At 49.4% G+C, this 8,967-nt stretch overlaps 1 non-coding gene and 1 pseudogene across 1 annotated transcript; both read left to right on the top strand.

The window, feature by feature from the left end:
* Window positions 1–7,401: 7,401 nt before the first annotated feature.
* Window positions 7,402–7,582, top strand: LOC112078570 (U2 spliceosomal RNA; annotated as a pseudogene).
* A 319-nt stretch (window positions 7,583–7,901) lies between these two features.
* LOC112078573 (U5 spliceosomal RNA) lies at window positions 7,902–8,020 on the top strand. Its single transcript, XR_002895722.1, has one exon. It is a non-coding gene; the product is annotated as a U5 spliceosomal RNA (small nuclear RNA).
* Window positions 8,021–8,967: the final 947 nt, after the last annotated feature.

The following is an 8,967-nucleotide window of genomic DNA, read 5'->3' on the forward strand; positions in this document are numbered from 1 at the left end:
TGGGCAGGGAGTCCGACGCCTGTAGTGGGTATCTCGGAAGTGGTCTGGGAGGGAGTGCAGGCGCGGGGCCTGGACAACAGGCTCAAGGACCTGAATTGGTTGAGCCTCCACAAGTGCTTGCCGGTGCGTTCTATTATGTACCGGCATAGTTTGGCGCGATCCCCCACCTGTCCAAGATCCTCTTGTGGCAGGGAGGAGACTGTGCGCCATGCCTTTTGGGACTGTGCCTTTGCCAGAGTAGTATGGGCTAGGGCACGGGTGTTGTTAGGAATGGTAAGAGGGGATTTTGTGTTGACTTGGGCTAGGTTAGAGAGAGGTGTAGGGAGAGCGAGGGGTACAGATAGGGATAGGTTTTTGCTCTGGCTTCTCATGAGTCTCTTTAAGCGGGGGCTGTGGGAAGCCAGGCAGAACTTGGTCAAGACAGGGAAAGATTGGGGGGTGGAAGGGWAGGTGAGGAGGGTGGAAGGAGAATTGAGGGGGAGGAGTTGAAGTGGGGGCAGCATGCTGCCCGGGAGAGGTGGAAGGGGGGATTAGGGCTGGGATTGATTTAGATAGTTTAAGGGGATAGATTAGGGACGGGGAGATAGGGAAAGGTATTGGTTAGGTATGACGGGGAGGGATGATGCTCCCCTGAGGATTTTTGTTTGTTGATTGATTTTGTAAATAGATTTAAAATAATGCCATTATTTGATTTTGATTGCTAAAATATGATTTTGTAAAAATGAATGGTATTGAACGTAATAAATTATTTTTTCTAAAAATAAAAAAATCTGGTGACCGACGGGGGAGCGTCAGGAGTGGAGATGGCGTCCCCGTCGGTCAGGGTTCCCCCGTTTCCCGCCATTTTACTTAAAAAAAAAACGTTGGCCAGGATAGTGAGTGAGTGAGTGAGAGAATGTGTCTGTGTGTGTCTGTCTGTCTGACTTTTTACCCACACACAGCCCTCGAAAAGTTGGCAGAGTGGGTTGGGTGACCACCCGCGAGATCCCGGCCTAGAGTGCACAGAGTGTGTCTCGGGCCCCAACCTCTGACTTCCATACGACTCTGGTTTCTCTTCATTACGCACAAGCCTTTCTGTTACGTTCCTGACCTTTTTTCTTTTGTCTTGTATTTATTTAGTTGGTCAGGGCGTGAGTTGGGTGGGTTTGTCTATGTGTGATTTTCTATGTTGGGATTTTGTGTTCGGCCTGGTATGATTCTCAATCAGAGGCAGCTGTCAATCGTTGTCCCTGATTGAGAATCATACTAAGGCAGCCGGGGTTTCACGTGTGTTTTGTGGGTGTTTGTTCCTGTGTCAGTGTTTGTGCCACACAGGACTGTTTCGGTTTTGTCACGTTTGTTGGTTGTTTTGTATTTTGAAATGTTTGTTGACTTTCATTAAATAATGAACACTAACCACTCTGCGTTTTGGTCCTCTCCGTCTGTCAGCGAGGACAGCCGTTACACTTTCGCCTTTTACTAAAGACTTCCATGGAGAGGAACACTCACGAGTTCAACGTATTTTTGGAAGGGCTTTGCTTCTGGCAGAGCCCGGTATATCTTGTTTCAAGAGAAAGTGACAGAGATGATGACGCCGCCGCCGCAGAGACTTTTTGCTCATGCATTTGACTTAGAATCGGACCGGTGTATTTTTCCACTCAAAGTAGTCGCTAAGGGCAATTGAGTTCAAGCCCGACGACTGGCGTATTTGCCGGGCTTTGAACAAATAGTCGTCGCACTAGGCGTAAAGAGCTAGTGACTTAAAGACGCATTGGCGACTTCTTAAAAAAAACACCCGCCTGTCTGTCTGTCTGTCTGTCACCAGGGAAAGGTTGGGTGGGTGGGTGGGGAGGAGGAGCCACCTTTTGCCAAACTGCCAAAGTCTGCCGAGACCCCCGGGTGCCCGGCGGGTGCAGGGGTCCATTTGTGGGTTATCGCTTCTCGGCCTTTTGGCTAAGATCAAGTGTGGTCACGTAGACAGTGCTGCACTTGATCGGAGAAGCGATCGCAGGCCGGAGGGCGCCCGGGAAATTGTGTTATTTATTTTTGTTAAAATCATTATTTTTGTCATTGTTTTGTCTCACCATTGTCTGTTCTTTGTCCTGGGTTAGGTGATGGTTTTGGTGGTGGACTACAGATGCACCATCACCTGTAGGTTGAGTTTAAAGGCCCTCTGGTCTTTTTCTTTATTATTTAATTTCATTTTTGTTTTTTCTCCCTTGTTTGTCCTGTATCTCTCCTCCCCCTTGTATCCTACATTCCCCCCTTAGCTCTTCCTACTGTTTTGAGTTTTGTGTAGCCTGCTAGCAGGAGTGGCTTCCTGGCCTGCTAGCTCTAGCTTGGCTTGGCCTGCTAGCCTCCTGGCCCTTTAGGCGTGGCAGGCATTGTTTGTTTGTCTGACTGTATTTTCCTTATCCACCTTGTACCCTTAGTTTACCCCCTAAATTTCCTTTTGTCTCAGTTCCTTGTTGTCTTGTGTTGTCAACTGGGGGACCTTTTGCTGGCCGGCCTGCTAGCGAGTTAGCTTAGCCTGGTCTGCTGGTGAGGCTTGCTAGCTTTCTCCGCCCCCAAGTTTGGCAGGTGCTGTTGGTCAGTGTGTCCATTTTTGTTATCCATTTATTTCCCTTACCCCAATTATTTTGGTTCAGTCTTACCCCCTAGTTTGTCCCTCTTTTTTTGGTTTGCGTGCTTTGTTTGTTGAGGGGCCTCTTGGCTTGTGGGCCGGCTAGCTGGTAAGCTTAGTCTGGCCTGCTGGTGTGGCCCGCTAGCCTCCTAGCCCTTGCTCGGTGTGTGTGGTTATTTTTTGTCTCTCCCCTTTGTGCCCTTCCCCTTTGTGTAAAAAATTATTTAAAAAAATAAAAATTCCCCTCCTTGTGTCCCTTCCCATTGTTAATAAGATTAGCTTGGTGCTGTGCTAGATAGTTTGTTGTGTGTGCCGTGGTGCTGGTAGGCCCTGTTTAGCGTAGCCTAGCTGAGCCTGCTAGCTCCCTCGGTTGTTCTCCACCCCTCTCCCTTCTTCCCAACCCCCTCTCCCTTTCTCCAGAAAATTCCTCCAAAAATAACTCGGTTTTCATCCCGCGCAGGTAAACTGCATCTTAGCCCTCCCCTATGGGAAAGGCTTCGATGTCAGTTTTGCCAATGCCAGCTTCCTGAGGGAGTTCTGGGGGAAACTCCAGAACGCCCTGAACACCCAGGGGTCCCTCACAGCGATGTTTGAGGTGACCAAGCTGACGGATAATAGCATTAAAACCGTTATTGTCCGTATGTACAATGAAACCGTACATCCGGAGGACTTTGCAGTATGGCTGGGCAGGTACTGCAACGTGAAGGGTCCCCTGATCCAGGTGAAGGATCTTGATGGGATCTGGACAGGGGCCTGGAAGGTCACTGTCCAGCAAAGGGAGGACCCTGGGGGCTATGGTGGGTTGAAAGCCATCCCATCCACCATAGTCCTCGGAGAGAACAGGGGCCATGTTCACTACCAGCTGTGCCGTAAGTGTGGTGAACATGGCCACGCCTGTAAAAAGGTCGTCTGCATGAAGTGCCGGGAGGTGGGCCATCGCTACGAGGAGTGCACGAACGGAAGGTCGTGCAACCTCTGTGGCGAGCGGTCCCACCTCATCCCGCGACTGCCCCTCCTCCTGGGCCAATAGGGTCAAGGCTGGAAGGAGGGAGGGGGCGGCCGTGGACCGGGCTTTCGAGCGCCAGAGGGCTGGAATGGCAGTTGCCGAGGTGGTGGTGGAGGAGCCGGTAGTGGTGGTGGAGGAGGCAGTTGTGGAGCCGGTGGGAGTGGAGGTGGTGGCTGTAGTGGAGGGCGCGGAAGGTGCAGTGGTGGAAGAAGTGGGAGGAGAGGAGAGGACAAAAAAATACACCATGACAGCGCAATACACAAGGGGTGGAACAGTGGCAAAGGTACCCACAGGACAAACAGAATAATATTAGTCGGAGAGATTAAATAGCATTAATTCTAAACACACCTTTAGTTTACAAAGTTAAACAGATGTATTTTTTCTTCATAATAAGCAGGAGTAATATTCTTAGATCAGAATGACAGCAGACTGTACCTCTAGTGGTGGGTGGGGATTTTAATTGTGTTTTAAGTAGAGCAGACAGGAGAGGGGCAGGAGAGGATTTTAAGGTAGACAGGTCAAGTGTTTTATTGAAAGGGCTGTGCAGGGATTTTAAACTGTTTTAAAACCCTGCATCCAAGAGAGGAGGGCTTCACCTGGACCAGTGGTGATGGCACCAGAGCCTCTCGTATTGATTATCTGTTTACCCGGGACTGTCCCCCAACTGATGCTAGAATAACCCCTGCTTTCTTCTCAGATCACGTAATGCTGACGTGCACCCTTTCACTAACDTCGGGTGTGACTGTGGGAAGAGGGCCCTGGAAARTGAACTGCTCCCTTTTAGAAGATGATAGAGTAGTTAGTCAGTACKGGGAGCAGTTCAGCCAGTGGCAGACGCTACAGGACTTRTTTGACACACGAGCACAGTGGTGGGAAATGGTGAAGGGAAGYACGAGGACCTTCTTTAGAGAGATAGGAAAGAAAAAAAGCAGAGAAAAAGATAGACGCATGGTGGGACTGCAAAAGCGACTGGAAAGGTATTTTAACCTATGCCAACAGGGCCTTGATTTTAACCATGAAATTAAAGTAGTAAAGGGCACTTTTAGCAGAACAGAGAAGCAAGGGGGTTATTTTAAGAAGCAAGGAAAGGGATTTAGAAGAGGGGGGGGGGGTGCACTAGGTACTTTTTTTAAGAAAATAGTTAGTAAGGGTAGGTTAATGACTGGTTTAAAAAATAAAGATGGGTTTTAAAAACAGATACAGAGGGAATAAAAGAAGTAGTCAAGGATTTTTATGGGGAACTGTTTGGGGTAAAAGATGCATGTGAAGAGACTATGGGGGACATTTTAACTTACATCGACAAGACCCTACCCAACACAAGACCTGACGAGGACAGAAATGGACAAAGGACTGAAGCATTTTAAGAGGTGTAAATCACCGGGGGAGGACGGGCTCCCTTTGGAGTTTTATCTGACCTTTTGGGATGTTTTAGCCGACGAACTTCTGACTGTTTTTACTGACTTTGAACATCTTGACAGACTACCTGACAGTTTTAGAGTGGGGATCGTGACTCTTTTATATAAGAAAAACGACAGGACGGACCTGAAGAACTGGAGACCGATWACCCTTTTAAACTTTGATTGTAAACTTTTTACCAAGGTTTTAACACTCAGAATGTCTTCTGTTTTAGGGGAYGTGATCCACCCGGACCAAACCTGTGCCGTTCCCGGAAGGAAGATCACGGACAGCCTGATACTGATCCGAGATGCCATCTGTTATGCGAGAGACAGAAACATGCSGCTTGTAGTCCTAAATTTAGATTTTGAAAAAGCCTTTGATCGGGTCTCGCACCAGTACCTCTTTAAGGTACTGCAAAAAATGGGTTTCCCGGACAGGTTTTAAGCTTGGGTGGGACTGCTGTACGGGGACATCACCAGCAAAATCCTTGTAAATGGGCATCTGTCAAAAGCAGTGGGAGTATACTGCAGCGTCCGTCAGGGCTGTCCGTTATCTCCTCTTCTGTTCGTGGCCTGTATTGAACCACTGGCACAGGTCTTGAGAAGGGACCAACGGATCAGTATCCCGGGGAGTGGGGGGATGACCGCCAAGTGCGTTTTTTACATGGACGACGTCAACATTTTATGTACCGACCTTTTATCCGTCGACAGGACCCTGGACAGGACTGACTGGTACGGACGAGCCTCTGGGGCGAGACTGAACAGAGACAAGACAGAGGCCCAATTTTTCGGACCGTGGGCAGACCCAGACTTGACCAGACTACCTCTGACAGTCAAAATGACGGACATAAGGGTACTGGGGGTAAAGATTGACCGGGAGGGAGGAGGGAGCGGTAACTGGAGTGGGATCCTGGGGACAGTAAGACAGAGACTGGGTTTTTTGGGACAAAGACAGCTGACTTTTGAGGGCAAGGTTTTAATCATTAAAGCTGTGATTTTACCTGTGCTTTTTCTAATCAGTTCTGTTTTTACCCCCCCTCGAAGGAGTTTTTTAGCCCTGGAGCGGATGCTTTTTTACTTCCTGTGGGGAAGCAAGTGGGAGAGGCTGAGGAGGGAGGTGGTCAAGAGGCCCAGGTCCAAGGGGGGGAAAGGCTTGCCTGACCTCTACTTGTTCCTGGGCAGCCGCTACACAGTGTTACATCTGACTCTTGCCACCTCCCCGGTCAACAACAAGACCCAGGCCCTCGCACGGTTCTGGCTGGGATCTTACCCCAGGACTCTGGGGCTGATCCCAGTCGACCTGCGAGCCCCAGTCTCTTTCCTGCTCCCCACTCACTACGCCCAGCTCCAGAAATTTTTAAGACATTTTAAACTGGAAAAAGAAGCAGTCACGGTTTTAACTAAACACCGCTCTTCTCTCTCTTGTGCAGGATCGGGAACCAGTGTGTCCAGTACGCGGGCTTGCTATAGGCGAGCCCACAACGGTTTGGCGTAACGTGGCCCATCCTGCTCTCCTGAATCGGCATCGGGACCTGTCCTGGATGGTCGCCCACGAGATCCTCCCGGTCAGGGCCGTTATGCACTCACGGAGCATGGCGAGGACACCCGCGTGCCCCCGACCAGGCTGCGGCCAAGTAGAGTCGGTGTGGCACTTGCTCTGGGAGTGCAGAGCTGCCAGGGACCTGTGGAAGGAAGCAGGCCCCCTGATCTCCCTGTGTCTGCCAGCAGGGGATGACCTAACACCTCAGCTCATGCTGTATGGGGTGGGCCGAAGGCCTATTCCATCGAAGGCCTTCACCAAGTTCTGGCCCATCCTCACGTGTTTGAAGGAAGCACTGTGGTCCTCCCGTAACCTGCTGGTAGCGAAAAGTGTAGAGACCACCCCCCAGACAGTGGCCATGGTAGCCACGGAAGCCCTGGGGTGGTACGGAAGAAAGGGGGCCTCGACCCCAGGCGAAGGGTCCCCCACAACACCCTAGGTCCCGGTGGCCACGGCCTGACAGCGCTGCGGCGCCTAGGGCGATGCGCCTCCTCTGGGCCCCGAAGGACGGGACGGTAGTTGATTCAGAGGAGCAGGACGAGGCGAGTTTGATAAGGACTCACCCCGCTCCTGTACAAAGGACCGAAGACAGCCTTTTAACAAAGTTACTTTTTAACATGTTTTTCATGTCTTAAAAAACATTTTACCTTTGCTAGATCATTAGTACACATTTTAAATGGCTTTTACAGATTTGATGTTTTTACAAGAAAAGTACTTTTATTCATGGTTCTTTTCATTGGTTTTAACAAATTTAAATGTAACTTTCAAATGCTGTGTTTTATGCTTTATTGCCGTTTTTATGTGTATAAAATGATGTGAAGAATATATGAGCTGTTTTTAAAGGAAATGTGTTAATAAAACTTTTCCAAAAGAAAAAAAAAAAATCTGTTCTTATCAGTTTAATATCTGATACGTCCCCCATCGGGGGACTACATATTAAATGGATTTTTCGATCAGGGACTCGGAAATGGGGCTTGCTCCGTCCGCTCCACGCATCGACCCGGTATTGCAGTACCTCCGGGAACGGTGCAACACATTTCTCCCGTTGTCAAGGACAAAAAAAGACAAAGCTATCTAAACAGCTAGCTAGCAGCAGAAAGAAAGGAAAAAGAAGAAACATCCAAAGTGAAAGTAGGGTGAAGCGCTCTGTAGGTTCCCCCGTTTCCCGCCATTTTACTTAAAAAAAAAAAAAAAAGTTGGCCAGGATAGTGAGTGAGTGAGACAATGTGTGTGGGTCTGACTTTTTACCTACACACAGCCCTCGAAAAGTTGGCAGAGTGGGTTGGGTGACCACCCGCGAGATCCCGGCCTAGAGTGCACAGAGTGTGTCTCGGGCCCCGACCTCTGACTTCCATACGACTCTGGTTTCTCTTCATTACGCACAAGCCTTTCGCCTTTTACTAAAGACTTCCGTGGAGAGGAACACTCACGAGTTCAAAAAGTATTTTTGGAAGGGCTTTGCTTCTGGCAGAGCCCGGTATATCTTGTTTCAAGAGAAAGTGACAGAGATGATGGCGCCGCCGCCGCCGCCGACGCAGAGACTTTTTGCTCATGCGTTTGACTTAGAATCGGACCGGTGTATTTTTCCACTCAAAGTACGCTCGGGCAATTGAGTTTGCAAGCCCGACGACGACGACTGCGTATTTTCAGGCTTTGAAACAAAGTCGCACCAGCGTAAAGAGCTAGTGACTTAAAGCCGCATGGCGACTTTTTAAAAACAAAACACCTCCTGCCTGTCCACCAGGGAAAGCGTGGTGGAGGAAGCCAACTTTTCCCAAACCAGAAGTTCTGCCGAGACCCCGGTGCCCGAGCGGCGCACGGTCCATTTGTGGGTTATTGCTTCTCGCCTTTTGGACTCAGTTCAAGCTTGGTACGAGGCCCCAAAGCCCGCTGAGTCAGGAGTTCAAGCAAAACGGAGAGGAGAAAAATTTATTACGAGGATTTGAAATTATTTCTTCTTTTTTGTTCTTTGGCTTCTGGAAGAGAGCTTTTTGGTTGAAAAAAATGGAGCAGCAAAGAACGAGCAGGACCGGTACCAGGGACTTGATTGGCAAGGAGTGGAGGCCGTGGGGAAGAAACATTTGGAACCGTACTGATGGGATACCTGAAACTGCAGTTAAAAGATGTTATTGTGCCTTCAGGGCAACCCGACTGGAGAAGGCGTACGATGTGACGTTTCACTCAGAAATAAGCACGAGAGAATATGAAGACTGAGAAGGAAAAGCAGAGACCCCTTGCCATATCCGTGTGAGGCCAGCCTGAGCAAGGAACAATTCAGGTGGTCAACCGTTTAAAACATGTACAATCCGCATGTGAAAGGCATGAGGAGTGAGGGCCTTTCGGGGAATATGCTAGACAACGATCCTCATAGCACCTCAGGGACGCCCTGGCGTTTCTCTACCTCCATCCTCCACCATTTCTC

This window comes from Salvelinus sp. IW2-2015, unplaced genomic scaffold (genome assembly GCF_002910315.2).
Source record: "Salvelinus sp. IW2-2015 unplaced genomic scaffold, ASM291031v2 Un_scaffold5882, whole genome shotgun sequence".
Classification (NCBI taxonomy): Eukaryota; Metazoa; Chordata; class Actinopteri; order Salmoniformes; family Salmonidae; genus Salvelinus; species Salvelinus sp. IW2-2015.